Here is a 23,550-nt window from a genome sequence, read left to right as displayed (position 1 = left end):
GGCCACAGGGGTACCTGGGAAGTGTAGTTCCCAGTGGGGCAGCCCAGGGAAGGACAAACTCTGAAGACTCGGGCCGAAAACCCGCATTCCCTGCCGCCTGCCGTCTCTCCTCGGCTGGTCTGTCCTGCAGCGGGCTGCCCTAGGAGGCTTCTCGACCCAGCGAGGCAGCAGAGCCGGGAAACCTGCCCTTCCCACCCCCTTGGGCTTCCTCATGGCTCTGAGTGCGCAGAAACCACAACGCCCAGAAGGCCCTGCGCGCACAAAGAGGCCGCCCGCCTTTCCCAGGCATCGAAGAGGGCAGAGGAGGCGCTTTGGCGGGAATGGAGGTCGAGGACGGCGGGCTTCTCTCTCGGCCTCCCCGGGAGGAGGGAGACTTCGGCTTCTGCGTGTCTGCAGAGGAGGTGAGCTCAGGGCGGCATGCGCGGATCTGGGGCCGAGGAGAGAGAAAGCACGTGTGAACGGGATGGAGGAGGAAGAGGGGCTGGGCCGGCGAGGATCCTTGACTGTGCAAGTCTTTCTTCCAAATCTCTTTTCCTCAGAGGGAAGCGGGGGGCGGGGGTGATGGAGGTCAGTAAATGAGGCACCCTCGAGGCCGGGGAAGCGAGGAGGGAATTGCTTTGGAAAGCAAACACGCTCCAGAGTCAAAGGCCTGGGAGACATCTGCGAGAGGAAGGGGTGCGTTTTTTCACCCTTGGGTGCGTTCCCTGCCGCCAGCCCGTGGGGATCCTATTCTTAACCTCTGCAGGGGCCCCTGGTGTGATCCAAGGGGGCTCCTTGTCTGTCCCCACAGCCCCCTTGGCTCCCTTCGCTTGAAAAAATTATAAGGGGCTCCCTGGCCCTGCGTGGCGTGGCGCACAAGCTAAACCCCCAAAAGGTGTAGCATGGCCCTATATTGTGGTCAGAATTTTCAGCAGCCTCCCTTCCTCTGCAAAAGAGCAGAGGGGCGTTCTCGAGAGAAGCTGGGCCAGGACGACCCCCTTCCCTTTGATTCTGGCAGTGCAGCCCCCACTGGGATCCTGGACTTGGTGGTCAGTTTTAACTTGCCTGGTCTTTATTTTCCTGTTTTTTTCCACAATTTAGTAATTTTCCTGCAATATAGTGATCTTTCCCTTAACCCTTTCTTTTGTTTGAGAGCCAACATCTGTCCAGATGATGCAGTAGCTTATTTGTTCGAGGCTCTGTACAACCAGCAGCCATTCCATAATGTACAAATATCTGGAAAGCCCACCAAGGCAGCAGGCTTGCGCATGGGGTTCGGTGCCCTGGATCTCTCACCTGGCAAGTCCCAACAAATCTGGGGTCAATAGGCCATGGGATTAAGGGTGGCATTGAATGAAAGACATGATGACCTTATGTAGGCTAGTTCATGTTTAAAGAGCAGGATGCAAGCTTTAGGGCAACATAGAAAACCTCTACAGACAGAAATATTTAAAGCAGAAACATTCTGTGCAAATACAGTTTCCATGTATTTCTGGGGCACAATGTGCTATAGTGCAGTAGATAGCTACTCAGACTCAACCAACAGAAGCCCAGTTCTGGGCAACAATTTGAGTTTGTATTTCTTGGAGACTTTCAGTATCTTATACATGTCAGAGACTGAAGTACAGGAAAATGCCATTTGTTTGATGTTTGGTATTGATTTGATCAAGTGGCTGGCTGGTTGGATTCCGCTTTCTTTCTTGAACGCTCAGGAATGGGAGTCAATGATCAAGTGTGCAACATTTGCCTCTTTCAGAGCTTCCCAGTACCCTTTGAGGAGGTGGCCATGTTCTTCACGGAGGAGGAATGGGCTCTCCTGGATCCAGGCCAAAGAAAACTCTACTGGGAAGTGATGCAGGAAAACTATGATACCGTGGTGTCTCTGGGTAAGGAGCCTTTCCCTTTTATCCTAACTGCAGAATAGAAGGGGGGAGAGGCATCTTCTTTTGGTCCTCTTTGATTTCAAGACTCATCGTTCATTGGCCACAGAGGAAAGGTTGGCACTCCCACCCTGGGGAAGAAAATATTCGATACATTCATCTGAAATCTGTTGATGAAGAGAGCTCTGATCAGGAGAGATGGACGATATCGAATTAGGTTCATGACAGCAAATCCCTGCAGTCCATATTTCCTTCTCTGGTCTTTGTATTTTGACATGGATTGGCTCTGCAGGAGTCCTCTCCTTGTGTTATTGAAGCTGATGGGAGGAGGCCGGAACTGGTCTTCCTAAGGAGGGGCCCCTGTTCCACGGCAGAGCTCCTGCTTTGCTTGTTGAAAGTCACTGGTTCGACTCGTGCCAATTGGAAAGGGGTTTAGAGAAAAGGGCCTTTGGCTTCCGGGCTGGGGTAGGTCCCTGGCTCAGGCCCTCTGCAGGCAGAACCCCCCCCCCCTGCCCTTGGTTGGAGTGGAATCTGTGAGTTGAGGAGCAAGGAAATGGGATGCCAGACAAGAGACGCTGCTTCCAGGTTCCAAGTGATGAACGGGGATTTTTGAGTCAGAACTGCTTCCCCTTGTAATATTTGTCCTGTTCCTTGTCCAGCTGAGAGCAGGGGGTGCCAAGCCAACCTTGGGCCAGCCCCATATTCATAGTCTTTCAACTGCAGATTGATGAAACACACCCAAATACATTGGAAACCTCAGAACATAACACCAAAGGAGCCAGTTTGGTATAGCAGTTAAGAGTGCAGGACTCTAATCTGTGTTACCAGAACTGCTCTATTTAAATGGGGAAATTAGCTTTAGCAGTCTGTAACTTTAAAATTAGCGCGGATCATAACCTGAGTTTACGGAGGTCCCGATCCCAGACACACGTAATAAAGAGAGCAGACTACAAGGTAGATACAAACACGTGTATTGACTAAATGGTGTGGCGTAAGCCTGAACTTGCACATACACACAAGAGCATACAAGAACTAGGAATACAGAGTAAGAAATGCAGAGACTTTCGCATTAGCAGGATCCCAACGATGGTGGGGAATACTCACGTTCCTGAAGCGAAGCAGAGACAAAACAGCGAGGTGGTCCAATGCCTGCAGTGGAGCCACAGAGAGACAGCAAGGGGGTCTGGATAGGATGGCACGTGCACCGGGACAGGATGGGAATGGCACGAGCACCATGTGGTCTGAGAGACCAGCTTAAATACCCTAGGATGTACCCTGGGGCCGGTGCTGTACTTGGTGGTTCTCACAGATTACAACAAAAGCTTTAATAGTTTATTGAATAGGTTAGATGGGCCACTTTGGGAATCTAATCAAGTTATAATGACACCTCAGGAAGGGGGACAAAGGAGGGAGGGGGAGTTCCAAGTGTGCTGAAAGGATGTTCCAGCGGACAGGGCTTGTCCTGATGTCATCAGCTTCTGGAATGCGGAGGTTTCTTTGAGAGGCATTCTCTTAAGTGCTTGGGCTGGTCGGCACTCAGTTCCTTCCAGGGCGGCTCCTAAGATATGCAGAACAGGGCAAGGTTTCTCTTGCTGCGGACGTGGTGTGCTCGCTTCCCCGAAATGGCTTCTCAAAGCAGGCTTCTTCCCTGGATCTTCTGGCTGCCTGAGAACATGGACCCCGGCTGGGCATGGCTGGGGCTGGGTAGCAGGCTTCCCGGTGGCGAGGGCAAGCTCGGCAACCGGCCCGCGGGAAGCTCCAAGCGGGAACTAGCCAGGGGGTGCCTGGCCAGGCTCGCTGAAGGTTTCCCCGGCTGGTGCCTGGCTGCTAGCAGTGGCTGGGGCCCGGAGGAGGCAGGCTCCCATGGAGGCAGGGGGAACAGCATGTAGAAACACAGTCCAGAGCAGGGAACAGGTACGGTCCGTGGCAGATGGCAAGGCAGACACAGGGCACACGAGTAGCAGGTCCAAACACACACACTGGGAGGCACAGGCAAGGGTCCAGGCAGGGCTGCCCAGAAAGAGAGTCCTTCTGTGCAGTTACCCAAACATGGAGGCAGGAAACTAGCACAGTCTATTGTAGCAGCAAGGTAACTGACATGCAGGCAGGAAACTGACACGTGTATTTGGATGCACACGTGCAAGACAGTCTTTGGTGTAACAGTGAAACAGCAACACAGGAAATTCAAACACAGTCCATGGCAGGCCTTAAAGCAGGGGAGGGGGCCTACTTGGCAACATCTGGAGAACCGGGTTGGATTCCCCATGGCTCCACTTGAAGCCAGATGGGTGACCTTGGGCCAGTCACAGCTTCTAGGATGTCTCTCAGCCCCACCCACTTCACAGAATAATTTGTTCTGGGGGTGATAATAATAACAAGCTTTGTAAACCGCTCAGTGGGTGTTAAGTCATCTTGAAGGGCAAGATATGAATTGAATGTTGTTGTTGTGGTGATGATGATGATGATGATGATGATGATGATGATGATGATGATGATGATGATGATGATGATGATGATGAAGAGCATTGTGTACGTGCAGTCTTGATCTGCAGTGACATTTCTAATATACCACACAATACAAGAGAGAAAGTATCGGGAGTATTTCTGTATTGCTTACTGAATGTGTGAGTGTGTTTGATTATAAATATTGTATTTATATTTCCCAATATCAGCTAGGTTAACACAGGGAGTGGGCATTGCCACCTGCTCCGCTCCTAATACCAGCTGGGTGAATGCGGGCGATGAGCAATGTCACCTGCTAGGGTCCTGATCCCAGCTGGCCAGAGTGGGACATGCATTGCCACCTGCTCTGTTCCTAATACCCGCTGTGTTAAGGTGGGGAGTGGGCATTGCCACCTCCTCTGCTCCTTATACCAGTTGGGGGTTGTCATTGCTGCCACCTCCACTCCTAGTACCATCTGGGTGACAGCGGGAGGGCAGGCATTGCCACCTGTTCCCATCTTGCTCTCGGCCTGGGCTTCCTGCCATGACATGTTTGCTGGAGGGACCTGGTGCCTTGTCTGGGCTTCGCTCCGCGGCAGCGCTCTCTGGTGGTGCACCAGTGTAGGAAGTGACTCATCTTGAATACACTTACACAGTTATATAGTATAGTACTCTTAGATCTGACACACACCCTCAGTCTACATGTCTGAGCCCCCCCCCCCCCAGCAAATTGAACCGTGGCAGGCATTGCCTCCTGCTCTATACCTGATCCCATCGGGATGAAGGCGGGGGCAAGAATTGATTCATGTTCCACTCCTGATCTCAGACGGGTGAAGAGGGTGAGTCTTGCCCCCTCCTCTCCTGATCCTGGCTGGGTGAAGGGGGTGAGCATTGCCACCTACTCCGCTCTTGACCCCAGCTGAGTGATGTGGCAGCGAGCATTTTCTCCTGTTCCGCAGCTGATCCCAACTGTGTGAAGAGGGTGGGAATTGCCACCTGATCCGTACCTGTTCACAGCTGGGAAAAGGGTAGGTGGGTATGGCCACCTGCTCCACACCTGATCCCAGGCAGCTGGAGGCAGGGGGTAGGCATTGCCACCTGCTCCGTGCTGGATCCCAACCACGTAAAAGGGGGATGGGCATTGCTGCCTGCTCCAATCCTGATCCTGGCCAGGTGAGGGGAGTGGGCATTGCCTCCTGCTCTGTGCCTGATATTGGCCTGGTGAATTGGTCGAGCATTTCTGCCTGCTTTGAGCCTGATCCCAGCTGGGTGAAGGAGGGTGGGCATGGAGACCTCCATACCTGATCCCAGCTGGGTGAAGGGGGGAGAGGTCATTGCCTCCTGCTCTGTGCCTGATCCTGCCTGGGTGAAGGCAGGAGGCTGGTATTGCCACCTGCTCTACTGTTGATCCTAGCTGGTTGTAGGGTGGGTGGGCCTTGTCACCTGCTCTGCTCCTGATACCAGCTGGGTGAATGTAGGGGCGGGCATTGCCACCTGCTCTGCATCACCATGTGCTCCACATTGCCACCTTCTCTGCAGAAATAAACAAAATTCCTGTGATAAAGAGGAAGGACTGCGAAACAGGACATTATCCGGAATCCTGTCGGAAATTTACATTGTTAAATGATTACCCAGGGAAGAAGTTGGGAATCCTTTGTTTAACTGGCAATACCCATGCCTTCTTCAACCAGCTGAGATCAGGAGAGGAACAGGTAGCAATGCTCACCCCTGCTTCACCTGGCCAGTATCAGGAGTGGAGCAGGTGGCAATGCCCGTGCCCCCTTCTCCCAGCCATGATGAGGTGTGGAAGTGCTCAGTTTCAACAATATCCAACTGGTGGGAAAGATGCTAATATGACAATTATTATCACTGCCAGTTCAAAGACAAAAAAAATTTCAATCATTCAAACCAATTTCCACAATGTATAAATTCAAACCACTACAATATCCTACTATATATATGAATAAGCATATTTCAGACAACTCGCTTTATAATCTGGTGCCAGAAGCAAGGGGGTGGAGGTTTGGGGGGATTGTGTGGCCCAGGATGTTGCAATTTCTTTTGTGTTTTGTAGTGAAAGTTGTGCAGTTTTCCCAAAGATAGTACTCAATTTTGAGGCCACCTAGCTTTATTTTCTGAGGAGATATGCTGACTGTACAAGGACAAAGTATTTTATTCATATATACGAGCAAAAAAGCCCATTGTGAGAAAAAATACAACGGATTCCAGAAAGAGGAGGGCGGGCGGGCGGGCCGTTCCCTCTTCTTCCATCTCTGATCCCAGCCATTGAAGGAGGGGGATGGGCATTGCCATCTGCTCCGTGCCTGAACTCGTCCATGTGAGGGGTGGGTGGGCTTTGCTACCTGCTCACCACCCCACCTGCTCCGCACCTTCACCTGATCCCATCTGGGTGAAGGAGATTCAGGCATTGCCACCTGCGCTGCTCCTGATTCTGGCAGGTTGAAGGGAGGGGCAAGCATTACTGCCTGCTTAGTGCCTGAATCCAGCAGGGTGAAGGTGGGGTGGACATTGCTGCCTGTTCCATGCCTTATCCCGGCTGGGTGAAGGGAAGAAGGGCATTGCCTCCTGCTGTATGCCTGATTCCAGCCAAGTGAAGGCACAGGATAGGTATGTAAGGACTCTGCCACAGTTTTTAACCTTTAATGTAAAGTATGACTGCTTCCTCTACTCATTGTGTCCCAGCATGTAAATTCACAACCGCAAGTAATGCTTGGTCTCAGGCTGGTGATGTCTACTTTCACACTGAACCCTTTTAAGTGGGTATAACGATCTTTCATGTACATCCTTAAAGCTACAGTGATCCAAATCACTTTTCACAAATCACAATTACATGTAAATCATCAAAGGGAATTCATATCCCTTTATAATTAAAGTTCACAAGTAACAGGAATACTCAGTGTTTGTATTCAAACCCTGTGGACCTGTACAATCTAATTCAGACGCCCAATAAGCTTCTCTTCTCAACAGCTCGTTATTGAAATCCCTTGATCTATCTGGTTTAAGAACTGCAATGACTGAAAACGTGAATGGCGGATGGAAGGCCAGCTCATAGAGGGAAATGGAAATGATGGCCAGCCCTGAATTGGAGAAGGATAGACAGGCGGCTGAGCAGCAATACCAGAGGCTTCCTGGGGACCCCAAAAGCCCCATGGCCAATTGCCCGCCTGTGGAGGCATCATTAAAAGGTGGCTCCACTGCTATAGCCACCTGACCACTATCCACCGTTCCCTCAGGCTCACCCTCAGCCAATGAGGTCAAAGGTTCCTCACCTCTGACACCAGCACCAGTCACGTCCCAAGATGAACCCTCGAGGGCAGAAATGCAAGGCTGAAAGTCATCATAAAATACAGCTCTAGGCACCTTCTTTGACACCCTTCGTGGCCACACCGGTGCCGTCACAAGAGCGGCCCCCCTTTCCCTCTCTAAAGCTGTGATCCGCTCAAGAAGCTCCCTTCTGGTGGGACCGCTGTCATCATCATCCGAGGATGATAGCGCCAGTGGGGGCCTCCTTGGAGCAGGCCGTTTAACCTGCTGTTTACCCTTGGACGGGCCACTACCCTTCTTAGGAGGCATTGTCAAACCAATTAATGAGTAAGCCTGAACTGCCTCTCACTAGTATGGTTATCCAGAAAGCATTGAGTTAGTGATGCCTCAAGTGGTGCCTCTAATTATCAGTTGTTAATTGTATTACGTGGGCGTCTGTCCTGTTGAGTTGGCATTCAGAGTGGAGCAGGTGGCAATGCTCACTCCACCTTAACCCAGCTGATATTAGGAGTGTAGCAGGTGGCAATGCCTACCCCTGAGATAACCCAGCTGGTATAAGGAGAAGAACAAATGGCAATGCCCGCCTCCCTTTCACCCAGCTGGGATCAGGAGAGAAGATGGCAATGCCCATCCCCACTACAACCCAGCTGGTATTCAGAGCAGAGCAGGTGGCAATACCCATCTCCCACCTGAACTCAGCTGGTATTAGCAGTAGAGCAGGTGGCAATGCCCACCCCCTGCCATAACGCAGCTGGTATTAGGAGTGGAGCAAGTGGAAATGCCTGCCCTCTTCACCCAGACGGCATCAAGAGCAGAGCAGATGGCAGTGCCCACCCCACACTTTCACCTGGCTGGAATCAGGTGCAGACAGATGGCCATGCCCACTCCTAACCGAGATACAGAGCGGATCAGGTGGCAATGCTCACTCCCTTCAACCTACTGGAATAAGGCACTGAGCAGGCGGCCATACCCACCCCCCTGCAAATCTCTGTAATTGGGCATGGAGCAGGAGGTAATGCCCGTTTCCTCTTCACTCGCCTGCGATCAAGAGCGGAGCAGGTGGCAATGCCCACCACCCTTTACCTGGCCTGTATCCGGCTTGGAGCAAGTAGCAAAGCCCACCCCTCTTCACGTGGCTGAGATCACGCATAGAACAGGTGGCAATGCACACCCCCTCCTTCACCGGCCAGGATCAGTGACAGAGGAGCAGGGAATACCTGCTTTTCTGCTCATGAGGAACTGCCCCAGCCGGCTGCTGTGCTGCTGGGCTTCTTTGGCCTTGCTCACGAGGAATTGCCCTGGCCAGCTTCTGGGCTGCCTGCTCATTGCTGCTGGGCGGGGCTACCCATCTCCTCCCCCAGAATGCCTGTGGCAGCTCCACCTGGGGGGCCTTGGCTCCTAGCAACTCCTGAACCAGGCTACTGTCTTCTCGCTGGGGTGTGGCTCTGGGCTGTAGTGGCTGCTTCTCCTCCTTGGCTGGTAAGGGTTCTGTTTGGGCTGCTGCTGGGTCCCTGTTCCCTCTGCCTTGGTCCTTTTCCTCTAGCCTGCTTAGCCTCCTCTCTTCCCCCTGGAAGGTGGGACTAGCTGGCCTCTCCCTGCCCCCTCCAGCCCTCTGAGGCTTTGGCCTTTCTCCCCTTCCCCCTGGAGTAGGCAGGTTCTGGCTCTGTTTGCCACTCAGAGCGGTTGACCTGCTGTCTCCCGGCGGCCCTCCGCCGCTGCCTGTCAGCAACTGTCCGGGGGCTGGGCTGCTGACCCTGGACAGTTTACATCAAGGAATGGTCAAGTCCAACATTCATTATTTCATGCCTGTTAGCTGCCTGTTGATGTTTGTGGAGACGTGAAGCTTCCCAGTGCCACGCCTACGGATTTTGTTGGCATGTTGTCATCCAATCCCGCTTGGTATAATCCCTTCTTCACAGGTATTTCTTTAATCTGTTTTACAGCATAAACATAATGTACAAACCATTCATATATCCATCTATAGAAAATTCTTACCAAATAAATCCCCACTCACTTACTGCAGCTGCTTCAGTCAAAAACACACCACCATGTTGGCATTCCTTGGACAGTCTGCTGCTGCGGGAGGCCCCTCTACTAACTGGTATTTAAATCAGCACTCTTCTGAAGGAATAGTAACACATTATCTATCAACTAAACTCCTTCTTTACAAATAACAACTCAGATCTAAAACATTATTTAACCAGAAAATAATAATAATAATAACAACAACAACAACAACATTCGATTTATATACCGCTCTTCAGGACAACTTAATGTCCACTCAAAGCAGTTTACAAAGTGTTATTATCACCTCACAACAATCACCCTGTGAGGTGGGTGGGGCTGAGAGAGCTCCAGAGAACTGTGACTCGCCCAAGGTCACCCAGCTGGCTTCGTGGAGGAGTGGGGAATCAAACCCGGCTCTCCAGGTTAGAGTCCCGTGCTCTTACAGAGCAATCCTATGAAGAGTTACACCAGTCTAAGCCAATTGAAATCAATGGGCTTAGACTGGTGTAACTGCTTAGGATTGCACCATTAACCACTACACCAAACTGGCTCCACTTAGATTCCCGCTGTAACCGTTTTTGCTGAATATTTACATATTGTGTTGTGTCAGGCACCTGTAGAATGGAATTCTTAAAATCCTTCTGTACATCATGATGTTGAACAAAATGTTCTCCTATAGGAGCTTCTGCTATCCTGCGTCTTATACGTGATAAGTGTTCCTGGATACGCACTTTCAATGGATGCGTTGTACTGACCACATATAATAAAGCTAGGCAAAAGAGAGGAACCTACTACTGAACAATAAACAAGAAAGGTGCAAGCACATAAGTAGGTAGAATCAATAAATCAGTTACAAAGTATCAAATATGCTCTATTGGAGTCCCAACACTCTCAAGTGTACAAAGAAATAACAATCACAACAGTGAATACATAAAACAGTTAATTGACCAGTGTACAAAGAATCAAGGTGAATACAATGGTTAAGGAAGTCCAAGGAAGAAAATGGGTCTAAAAAGGTAAGTCCAACAAAGTAAATATTCCTTCTTTCAAGTAAACTTGCTTTCTTCCAGGTAGAAAAGGGAACCAAGGGCTGCTGAATAGCTGCCTGCTGCGCCCGACAGTCAGGGCCGGCTGAACTCTGCTGTTTCGTGATGTTCACGTCATCAGGGGCGAAATTCACCATTCAGTTCATGATGTTCACGTCATCAGGGGTGAAATTCTACCATTAGCAACATAAAAAAGTGTAACATAAAAAAATGTACATATAATCAACCATAGAATGATACAAATAAAAAACAAAATGTGAAAGACTTACCACCAATCAAGAGTAAATTCTTTCAGAGTGCACAAGAAGTCAAATAGTCAAAGCTGAGTCTCAGCAAGTATCATATGGCATAGTAGCACCATACAAAGCCACCGGGGCAATTATATATCAATGAATAATAACAGGGAAGATATCCTGACAAAACTTACTGTTTTGTAGGAATGCCAACGAAATACAACTTACAAAAAACAGGAGAGATCAAAGTCACTCTTCAAGCTCCTAGGTCTAAGGCTCTTTAAGGTAAATATCCATTGTGCCTCCTTTCTAAGTAATACTTTCTGAAGATCACTCTTAGGGATCCTTGGATCAGAGAACAAAACAGTAAATTTAAAATCATCATGTCTGTGGTTATTGTGCACAAAATGTTCCACCATGGGTGCATCCATAACTCTAAGTCTGATTCTGGACATGTTTTCCAATAACCGGGTTTTTAAATGTCTGACCGTGCTTCCTACATACACCATATTGCATTTACATAATATTAAATAGACAACACCTGCAGTTTGGCTGGTAGTAAAGGTTTTAAGTCTAATTGTTTTGTCATGAGTAGGAATCTGGACTTGGTCTCCTGTGATAGCAAGAGAGCAAAGATTACAGTGACCACACCTAAAGTGGCCAGTAGGATGATTACCATCAGCTGTAGATGATTTAAAGTCAGACTGGATAACTAGATCCTTCAAATTTTTAGTGTGATTCACAGCCCTCAATACCATGTAATAAAGACCAATATTTATGGACAATGTTTTTAAACTGTTGTGCCTTTGGTTTGAAATCCACCGCCCATCTAATACGATCCTCATTGGGCTTATGTTTAAGTATAAGTAACTCCTGACGTGATGCTAATTGTGCACGCTCATAGGCGGCAAATAGAGTCTTTTTGGGTTAACCCCTATTAAAGAATGACTGTAACATATTTCTGGATTCCTTCCTGAAGTTGGAATCTGCAGGGGCAGATTAATTGTCCAAAGGGTATGTTAGTTTTTAAGTGATAAGGATGATATGAGCCGAATTCTAAATAAGAATTCCGGTCTGTGGGTTTCTTATATGGTCTTCCTTCTTTTTTTTTTTTTTTGTAAAAATTTTTTATTGGATTAGAAACATTCTATATCATTTACAATCACATTCCCTAAAATTTTCCAATTCTAACCCCCTCCCTTTCCCCCCCCCCTTTTTATTGACTTCCAACAGTTTTCCAACCCCTCATTCTATTTTCCCTTTACTCATATCAACTTTGATACATTTGTTAAAATATACTTTCAAATTCTTCTAAGCTTATCTATCATAATTGTGCTATTTCTAATTCCTTCCCTTACAAATGAATAATACTCTCTTAACCTATCTTCTTCAATGATACTAATAATATTCATTTTAATAATCTATGCTCTATCTTATTCTTTCTAGTCTCTTCAGTACGGGACAAACAATTTGCCCCTCGTTGTACATATCTTCTAATACTTCTATAAACATTGCATACATTCATGATAAATCAATCAATTTGACTTATATTCTATATGTTGCTCTTTACTTCCTTTTACATATCCTATCTATCTTAATTATCTTATTTCACCATTGTAAAGCTATCTACCAAAAATAGTCAATATATATCCATTTAACATAAGTCAGTCTATTAAATCCACATTCCGTATGCTAGTCTATATTCATACTCCCTTGTACAATTATTATTTGCATTCAGAGAAAATATTTAATGTAATTTCTATCCTTATAATTCTTATAGTAATAGCACTACTAATACTCTATATAATAATTAAATATGATATTTGCTTAGAATTATTCTGTTAACTCTCCACCCCGGTATAGTCACTTCCCTCTTCTTATATTATATTTCAGTAATTCTCAAACTGCCACAGTTCTCCTCCCACCTCCCATTTTTTCACCAGATATTGTTTCAGCTTCTCCCAGTCCTTGTTAAACTGCCGTGGGTCAAGGTCTCTCAGTTTTCTTGTCATTTTATCCATCTCCGCCATGTACAGCAATTTGTATGTCCAGTCCTCGATAGTTGGCACTTCTTGTACTTTCCACTTCTGCGCATACAAAAGTCTAGCTGCTGCTGTCATATAAAATAACAATGTCCTATATTGTGCTGGGATATCCTCCATTCCCAAGTTCAGTAGCAGGAGTTCTGGGTTCTTATTAACTTGAAATTGTAAAATCTCACTCATTACTTTTGTTATTTCCCCCCAGTACTGCCTAGCTACCTCACACGTCCACCACATATGATACAAAGATCCCTCATGCTTTCTACACTTCCAGCATTTATTAGACATATTCAGGTTCCCTAGCGCAATTTTCTTCGGTGTCAGATACCAACGGTAGATCATTTTATAGACATTCTCTTTAATATTAGTACATGTCGTAATCTTCAAGGTATTTTTCCACAAGTATTCCCATGCCTCCATTGTTATTTCTTTGTTAAGGTTTATAGCCCACTTCACCATTTGCACTTTAACTACCTCATCTTCAGTATACCATTTTAACAGTACTTTATAAACCTTTGAGATTTCCTTTTTATCTTCTTGTAAAATTACTTTCTCTAATTCTGAATTCTCCATTCTTATTCCTCCCTTCGCACAGTCCGAATAATAAAGATCTCTAATCTGTCTGTATTGAAACCAATTGTAGTTTGGGGACAACTCTTGTTGTGTCCTTATTCTTATTTTAGAAAATTCTATTTGAGTTATCTCCTTATACGTTAAACACTGTTGTTCATTATCAACCGTTCTTGGATCAATTGCTTCATATGGAACCACCCAGGAGGGAGTTCCTCCCTGTAGGTAATCTTTATGTTTCTTCCAAACTGTGAAGAGGCTTCTCCGAATATAATGGTGCAAAAACATAGAGTCTGCTTTCACTTTGTCATACCATAAATATCCATGCCAACCGAACAGTTTTTTATATCCCTCTAAGGCCAGTAATTTGCGATTTTTCAGCGTTATCCATTCTTTCAACCATACCAGACAGATTGCATCATAATAAAGTCTCAGGTTGGGCAGTTGCATTCCACCCCTTTCTTTTGAATCCTGCAACACTTTCATTTTCACCCTAGGCTTCCTGCCTGCCCACACAAAGTCCGATATTTTCCTCTGCCATTTTTCAAATTGTTTAGAGTCCCGGATAATTGGTATTGTCTGTAACAAAAACATCACTCTTGGCAAAACATTCATCTTAACTGCTGCAATTCTTCCCAGCCATCACAAATTCAATCTATTCCACTTAATCAAATCCTGCTCTATTTGAGTCCATAGTTTCTCATAATTGTTCTTGAATAGATCTATATTTTTTGCAGTCAGTTCAATTCCCAAATATTTTACCTTACTTGTTACTTCACAATCAGTTATTTCCATTAATAACTGTTGTTTTTGTTTAGTCATATTTTTACATAATATCTTTGATTTTTTTTTATTTACATAAAAACCCGCCAACTCTCCAAACTCTTTAATTTTATCCATTACCGTAGGCATATTTTCGATTGGATCTTCCACAATTAACATTATGTCATCTGCAAATGCTCTGACCTTATAGGAAAAGTCCTTTATCTTTGGTTGTTGTGGGTTTTCCGGGCTGTATTGCCGTGGTCTTGGCATTGTAGTTCCTGACGTTTCGCCAGCAGCTGTGGCTGGCATCTTCAGAGGTGTAGCACCAAAAGACAGAGATCTCTCAGTGTCACAGTGTGGAAAAGATGTGGGTCATTTGTATCTACTCAGGAGGGGTGGGGTTGAGCTGAGTCATCCTGTAAGAGTTTCCCAGGGTGTGGGATGCTAATGGCGGGAGGCTTCACTGTATCCTGAGGAGGTTCTTTTGCATATGGATTGGTACTTGATGTGCTAATCTTCTCTGCAGGGCTATTGTCAGGGATAGAATGTTTTGTTAGCCTGGTGTTTTTCAGAACTGGCAACCATGCTCGGTTCATTCTTAAGGTTTCTTCTTTCCTGTTGAAGTTTTGCTTATGCTTGTGAATTTCAATGGCTTCCCTGTGCAGTCTGACAAAGTAGTTGGAAGTGTTGTCCAGTATTTTGGTGTCCTGGAATAAGATACTGTGCCCTGTTTGAGTTAGGCTATGTTCAGCCACTGCTGATTTTTCAGGTTGTCCAAGTCTGCAGTGTCTTTCATGTTCTTTTATTCTTGTCTGGATGCTACGCTTTGTGGTCCCGATGTAAACTTGTCCACAGCTGCAGGGTATACGGTATACTCCTGCAGAGGTTAGGGGGTCTCTACTGTCTTTTGCTGATCGTAGATTAGCACATCAAGTACCAATCCATATGCAAAAGAACCTCCTCAGGATACAGTGAAGCCTCCCGCCATTAGCATCCCACACCCTGGGAAACTCTTACAGGATGACTCAGCTCAACCCCACCCCTCCTGAGTAGATACAAATGACCCACATCTTTTCCACACTGTGACACTGAGAGATCTCTGTCTTTTGGTGCTACAACTCTGAAGATGCCAGCCACAGCTGCTGGCGAAACGTCAGGAACTACAATGCCAAGACCACGGCAATACAGCCCGGAAAACCCACAACAACCATCGTTCTCCGGCCGTGAAAGCCTTCGACAATACATCCTTTATCTTTATTCCGCGGCTTGCATTATCTTCTCGAATCTGTATCATCAAAATTTCCAATACCAAAATAAACAACAGCGGAGACAACGGGCAACCTTGTCTTGTGCCTTTACCTATAGTCAGTTTCTTAGTCGCCTCATCATTCACCACAATTGCTGCACTTTGGTCTCTATAAATTTATTTAACTGCTCTTATGAATCTTTCTCCCATTTGTAGCTGTTCCATAGTGGCAAACATAAAGTCCCAGTTCAAATTGTCAAATGCTTTTTCCACGTCTACAAAGAAGAAACCAACCTCCTTATCACAACGCCTATCGTAGTATTCAATAGCATTTATCACTGTCCTTAAGTTATCTCTGATCTGTCTGTTTGGTAAAAAGCCTGCTTGTTCTTCCCCGATAACCTCGGCTAACCATCCCTTTAGTCTCTCTGCCAAGATCTTCGCGAAGATCTTGTAGTCATTGTTAAGTAAGGAAATAGGTCTATAGTTTTTAACGTTCGTCAAATCCTGTCCCTCTTTGGGGATCAATGATATATTAGCTTCACTCCAGGTATCTGGAATTCTTTGATCTCTCAAAACACCATTGATCACCTCTTTTAAAAGTGGCACCAGCTCACTGGCCATTACCTTATAAAATTTGGCTGTAAGTCCATCAGGCCCTGGCGCTTTCCCCAAATTTGTTGACTGTATTGCTTTCCTTATCTCTTCCTCTGTTATTTCACAATTTAATTTAGCTCTCCAATCTTCCGAAATTACTGGGAGTTTTACTTTTCCCAAGTATTTCGCTATTGAGTCTTTGTTCACTTCTTTTTTCCCGTACAGTTTGGCATAAAATTTGTAAAAGGCTCTACTAATAGCAGTCTGTTCCCGATACACTTTATTGTCCTCACATATTTTATTTATTATCTTTTTTTCTTTTCTCTTCTTCAATTGCCATGCCAAATATTTCCCAGGTTTGTTTGCACCTTCAAACGACTTTTGATTCATTCTTTTCAAGTTCCATTCCAATTCTCTATTATTCATTGCCGTCAACTGCTCTTGAAGTATTTTAATATCCTGATAAATTTTCTTTTTCCCTGGTCTTTTCTTTAATTGTATTTCTTTGGCTTTTATTTTCTCCATAATCTCCTGTCTCTTCTCTTCTCTTTTTTTTGATCTCTTCCATTTAAGTCCATTAGTATGCCTCTAATTACTGCTTTGTATGCGTCCCAAACCTTGTTGGTTGGTACTTCTCGGTTCATGTTGTGTTGTATGAAGAACTTAGTTTCCCTTCTCAACATCTCCATATTTTCTCCCTCCTGTAACAAGTCCTCATTTATTCTCCATCCTTTCCTCTTGGTTCTTTTCCCAAACTTCCACATAATTGGATTATGATCTGAGGCCACCATAGGCATTATTTCAACGTCCTTAGTCCAAAGCACTAAGTCCTTTGAGGCCCAGATCATATCAATACGTGATAGAGTAGAGTGTCTTGCAGAGAAAAATGTGTACTGTCTGCTTGTAGAATTCCACGTTCTCCACACATCTTCCAAAGTTTCCTGTTGCACTAATGCAAAAAACGTCTTTGGTAAAAGTCCTTTTTTCTTTTGTGCAGTTACTGATTTTTTGTCCTGTTCCAAATTTGTAATTCCATTGAAGTCTCCTGCAAGGATTATCTGATCATATGAAAGTTCATCTAATTACTTCCTTAAATCCTCAAAGAAGCTCTCTTTAGCACCATTTGGTGCATAGATTCCAATTACCAACACTTTTTTAAAATTCCATGTACATTCCACTGCTATAAATCTGGCTTCCACATCTCTAATCATTAATTTCGGCTGTAGCTCCTCTTTTATATATAATACCACTCCCTTTTTTTTCTTTTTTGAGGCCGCTACAAAATCCGTGCCCAACTTACTCACTTTAAGATATTTAACATCCTGATTTCTGATATGGGTCTCTTGCAAACATACAATATCACATTTTTGTTTTAGTAGCCAGTGGAAAGTACTTTTTCTCTTTTTGGGTGAATTAAGTCCGTTTACATTCCAAGATAAAACTTTACACTCCATATTCATAACCTTGTTGTTGGTAAGTCCTTTTCATTGTCCCTCATAAACTTTTCCATCTCAAATTCAGATCTAATGCGCTTTTTCATTCCTCCAAATTCAAAAGATATCCCTTCCGGTAATTCCCATCTGTATCTTATTTTCATGTCCTTCAAATTCTGGACGAGCACTTTATATTTTTTCCGATCAAGCAACACCGATCTGGGTAACTCCTTCATGATGATAATTGTCTTGCCATCGACTACCAATGGATCTTGGAACTGTTTACTCACTATTGTTTCTCTTATATTCCTTGTCGTAAATTGCACAATCACATCCCTTGGTAATTTCCTCTGGGTCGCAAATCTGGAATTTATTCGGTACACCACGTCTAGGATAGCCACAACTTCCTCCTCCTCCTTTCCCAGGTATTCAGCTAACACTTCAGTCACCTGTTCTTGTGCTGTCTTTGCCTCTACTTCCGGCAAACCTCGAAACCTCAGCTGTTTCTCCATATATTTACTCTCCGCAACTGCCATTCTTCCCCTCATCACTCTCATGTCCGTTCGTTGCGTCTCAGTAAGATTCTCCATCGCTTTCTCCACAACATTAACTTTCTGCTGCGCTGCCTGTAGGTCGGTTTGTATTGTTTCCATTCCCTTCTTCACCTCCGCCAGTTCGTTTTTTACTGTCTCTTTAACATCTTTGACTTCTCTCACCAACTCCTGTTTTGTTTCTTTCAGTTCCTTTAACATTTCCAAAAATTTTTTATCCAAGTTCTCAATAGCTGTTTGCCACTCTTTCTTCGACATCGTGGGGCTTGATTTACCTCGCTCCCACGAGTCTGCACGTTTCCTTAACTCCGTGGCGTCTAGATTAATGTCCCTTTAAAGTAATTTAAATGTCCCGGTTTTTAAAATAAGCAGGAGACGTTTGCAAAGTCCAAAATGTCGGGCGTCTTTTCTCTATGGTTTTTCTATGGTCTTTTTGTAATCCAAAATGTCCTACTTCCGCTACTGTTGAAGTCAATGCCCTTCCCTTTTCAAAAATGGCGGTTCCCTTCTTCCTGTCCTCCAATAAGGACTATCTCTCTCGAACTGCTCTATCACTATTACGCACTTCCTGTTTGCCGACTCTCCACTGCAGCTCTCGCGATGATAGAAATTTTCTCACAGCCTGCTATCACTTTATAACCACAGGTATGGTAAACAATTGTCTATTTTCTTCGATAACTTCGTTTAACTTAGTCCTTTTTCTGATCTAATTCTTGCCGGATCTTTTCCTCAATATAATCCATCTGTTGCAGTTTAAAAGTTCACTTTAATTATATGGTCTGACTTCTAAAGTGTTCCTGGGAGATCTGTAAACTGTAAGATCAAGAAAGTGTACATTATTCAGACTGGCTGTCCGTGTGAAGTGGATGTTTTCATCAACTGTGTTAAACCACGTTCTTATCTCATCAAAATTATCTACACCCGATTCTACTAGAAAGCAATCATCAATCTACCTACAGTAATAAACAATCTGTTCAAAAAATGGATTGGTGAGTCTATTAGATATAAAGGAAGCTTCCAGGCTAGCCCGGTAAAGGTTAGCCACACTGGGGGCTGTGGCACACCCCGTGAATACTCCTTTTTGTTGAAAGTAAAACTGACTACTGACTACGCACTACCAAAGTAAAACTGACTACTGACTACGCACTACCAAAGTAAAACTGACTACTGACTACGCACTACCAAAGTAAAACTGACTACTGACTACGCACTTTCAATGGATGTGTTGTACTGACCACATATAATAAAGGGCAATTGTACTGGATTATATATATAACATGCGACGTTTTGCATGTAGAAAATGAGGTTGAATATAAAGGTCTGTTGATGGATGATCTCTGAGACTTTTATAGTGAGAGGACAGGTACTGCAACTGTCACAGGGGAAATGTCCTCTGGGGAGTTGTGTAGCCTCACACATTACAGGCAGCTAATCAGCATGAATTAATGAATGTGGGACTTTACCATTCCTTGATGTAAATGTAAATGTCACTTCCTTGCATTTCATTGTACACTTTAGATGAATGAATTAGTTTTGTATTGAATTATTACCTTTATATTGTAGTGGTTTGTATTTATACATTGTGGAAATTGGTTTGAATACTGAATGTGGCCTTTGAATTACTGATTTTTTTTTGTCTCTGATTTGACAGTGATAATAATTGTATTAGTATCTTTCCCACCAGTTGGATATTGTAAGTTTCTGATATTCATTGTTAGGTATATTATCTCATCTTTATTGTAGATATTGTTGAAATTGAGCTCTTCAGCACTTTTATATATAAATTATTATGACATTATCATATCTTTGAGTATTCTGGAAAAGAGTGGTATTGTGGTTTTCCTGTAGTTTCTGGAGTAGCCCCTGGTGTTTGTTAATGATCAGGTGTGGAGCAGGAGGTAATTCCACCCTCCCTCCCATCACCTGGTCGTAATCAGGAGTGGAGCAGGTGGCAATGTCAGCTCCCCACACATTGCCAGGATAAGGTGTGAAGCAGGTGGCAATGCCAGCCCACCCTTCACTCAGCTGGGATCAGGAACAGAGGAATGGCCATGCCTGCCCCTCCCACTTTCATCCAGCTGGGATCAGTGATGGAGGAGAAAGGCCTGTCTGGCCTCCCCTTTTGAGAACCCATTGTATTTTTTCCCAAAACAGGCTTTCTTGCTACAGATTACATATTCCTTTCATTATTTCAGGCCCCCCGGCTCTCAGTGTTAAAAGTACTATACTCATTTTACTTGCTAGTAGATATTTTCACCTTTTTTTATTTCCTCCATTTTCTTATTTGATTTCTGTCTCTTTTTTCCAACTGCAGATGGGAGGAAGATGGCAAGTGAGAAGGAACGAGGAAGGGCAGTTGTGGAACGAAATGAAGATCTGGAAGGAGAAGCAAAACTGGGGGGTCATGTGGTACGAAAGATGCAACAGAGAAGCAGGCAAAAGCAGAGGAAGAAATTGGCTGCCCATCAGAGCAGGGAGATACCTGAGGTCCCAGGCCGTGATGAAATGCAGAAGAGAAAGAAAAGTCATAAAGGTCCCTGGAAAGCCAAAATATTGAGACACAAGCTCAGACTTGAAGTATGTCAGAACATTTCAACATGCTGGAAAACATATAAAAGCTCAGAAAATGGAAAGACCTTTTTTCAAAATAGCAAGCGGACTAAAAATCAGAGGATGGCCACAGGGGCGAAGCAATACAGATGTTTGGAGTGTGGGAAGAGCTTTTCTTTCAATAGCCTCCTAATTATACACCAAAGGCTTCACACAGGGGAGAAGCCATATAAATGTTTGGAGTGTGGGAAGAGCTTCTCTTCCAATAGCTGCCTAACTAGACATCAAAAGCTTCACAAAGGGGAGAAGCCATATAAATGTCTGGAGTGTGGGAAGAGCTTCTCTCAAAAAGGTAACCTGACTAGCCATCAAAAGTTTCACAAAGGGGAGAAGCCATATAAATGCATGGAGTGTGGGAAGAGCTTCTCTTTCAATAGCCGCCTAACTAGACATCAAAAGGTTCACACGGGGGAGAAGCCATATAAATGTTTGGACTGTGGGAAGAGGTTCTCTCAGAATGACCGCCTAACTACCCATCAAAAGATTCACACGGCAGAGAAGCCATATAAATGTTTGGAGTGTGGGAAGAGCTTCTCTCAAAAAGGTAACCTGACTAGCCATCAAAAGTTTCACAAAGGGGAGAAACCATATAAATGCATGGAGTGTGGGAAGAGCTTCTCTTTCAATAGCCACCTAACTAGACATCAAAAGGTTCACACAGGAGAGAAGCCATATAAATGTTTGTACTGTGGAAAGAGTTTCTCAGATGGTGGCATCCTCACTAGACATCAAAAGGTTCACACAGGAGAGAAACCATATAAATGCTTGGAGTGTGGGAGGAGCTTCTCAGAAAGTAGTGTCCTCATTATCCATCACAGAATTCATACAGGGGAGAAACCGTATGAATGTTTGGAGTGTGGGAAGAGCTTCTCTCTATCTTACTACCTAACTACACATGAAAAGGTTCACTCAGGGGAGAAACCATATAAATGCTTGGAGTGTGGGAAGAACTTCTCTTTCAGTAGCTGCCTAACTAGACATCAAAAGGTTCACACAGGGGAAAAGCCATATAAATGTCTGGAGTGTGGGAAGAGCTTCTCTCAAAAAGGTACCCTAACTACCCATCAAAACATTCACAAGGGGGAGAAGCCATATAAATGTTTGGAGTGTGGGAAGAGCTTCTCTCAAAAAGGTAACCTGACTAGCCATCAAAAGTTTCACAAAGGGGAGAAACCATATAAATGCATGGAGTGTGGGAAGAGCTTCTCTGTCAATAGCCACCTAACTAGACATCAAAAGGTTCACACAGGAGAGAAGCCATATAAATGTTTGTACTGTGGAAAGAGTTTCTCAGATGGTGGCATCCTCACTAGACATCAAAAGGTTCACACAGGAGAGAAACCATATAAATGCTTGGAGTGTGGGAGGAGCTTCTCAGAAAGTAGTGTCCTCATTATCCATCACAGAATTCATACAGGGGAGAAACCGTATGAATGTTTGGAGTGTAGGAAGAGCTTCTCTCAATCTTACTATCTAACTACACATGAAAAGGTTCACACAGGGGAGAAACCATATAAATGCTTGGAGTGTGGGAAGAACTTCTCTTTCAGTAGCTGCCTAACTAGACATCAAAAGGTTCATACAGGGGAGAAGCCATATAAATGTCTGGAGTGTGGGAAGAGCTTCTCTCAAAAAGGTACCCTAACTACCCATCAAAACATTCACAAGGGGGAGAAGCCATATAAATGTTTGGAGTGTGGGAAGAGCTTCTCTCAAAAAGGTAACCTGACTAGCCATCAAAAGTTTCACAAAGGGGAGAAACCATATAAATGCATGGAGTGTGGGAAGAGCTTCTCTTTCAATAGCCGCCTAACAAGACATCAAAAGGTTCACACAGGAGAGAAGCCATATAAATGTTTGTTCTGTGGAAAGAGTTTCTCAGATGGTGGCATCCTCACTAGACATCAAAAGGTTCACAAGGGAGAAACCATATAAATGCTTGGAGTGTGGGAGGAGCTTCTCAGAAAGTAGTGTCCTCATTATCCATCACAGAATTCATACAGGGGAGAAACCGTATGAATGTTTGGAGTGTGGGAAGAGCTTCTCTCAATCTTACTACCTAACTAGACATGAAAAGGTTCACACAGGGGAGAAACCATATAAATGCTTGGAGTGTGGAAAGAACTTCTCTTTCAGTAGCTGCCTAACTAGACATCAAAAGGTTCACACAGGGGAGAAGCCATATAAATGTCTGGAGTGTGGGAAGAGCTTCTCTCAAAAAGGTACCCTAACTAGCCATCAAAACATTCACAAGGGGGAGAAGCCATATAAATGCTTGGAGTGTGGAAAGCTTCTCTTTGAATAGCCACCTAACTAGCCATCAAAAGGTTCACACAGGGGAGAAACCTTATAAATGCTTGGAATGTGGGAAGAGCTTCTCTTTCAATAGCTGCCTAACTAAACATCAAACTAGACATCAAAAGGTTCACACTGGAGAAGCCATATAAATGCTTGGATTGTGGAAAGAATTTCTCTATGGATAGTTGACTAATTAGACATCAAAACTTTCACATAGAGGAGAAGCCATATAAATGTTTGGACTGTGGGAAGAGCTTCTCTCAGAATCACCACCTAACTAGCCATCTAAAGATTCACACGGGAGAAACCATATAAATGTTTGGAGTGTGAGAGGAGCTTCTCACATAGTAGTGTCCTCACTAACCTGTAATGAGCTTTTGCCATGTCTGAAATTAAGCTTTTACTAGCCAAAAGAAAGTTGTATCTTTTCTCTTGGAAAGCTTTCAGCAATTAGTTCTCAGACCTGTCAAACAAATACGTTCTTTCAACCACCTGTTTATCAGTACATTTATTTATATAGGGTTCAATATTACTTTGCAACTCTTTATCAAACACATAAACCTGTC

General features: G+C 44.6%; 1 pseudogene; it reads left to right on the top strand.

Annotated features, from left to right (window-relative positions):
- Nucleotides 1-320: 320 nt before the first annotated feature.
- On the top strand, nucleotides 321-23,146 carry LOC129327241 (zinc finger protein 420-like; annotated as a pseudogene).
- Nucleotides 23,147-23,550: the final 404 nt, after the last annotated feature.

The sequence above is a fragment of the Eublepharis macularius genome, chromosome 4 (genome assembly GCF_028583425.1).
Source record: "Eublepharis macularius isolate TG4126 chromosome 4, MPM_Emac_v1.0, whole genome shotgun sequence".
NCBI lineage: Eukaryota > Metazoa > Chordata > Lepidosauria > Squamata > Eublepharidae > Eublepharis > Eublepharis macularius.
This window is presented reverse-complemented; position numbering and strand designations above follow the sequence as displayed.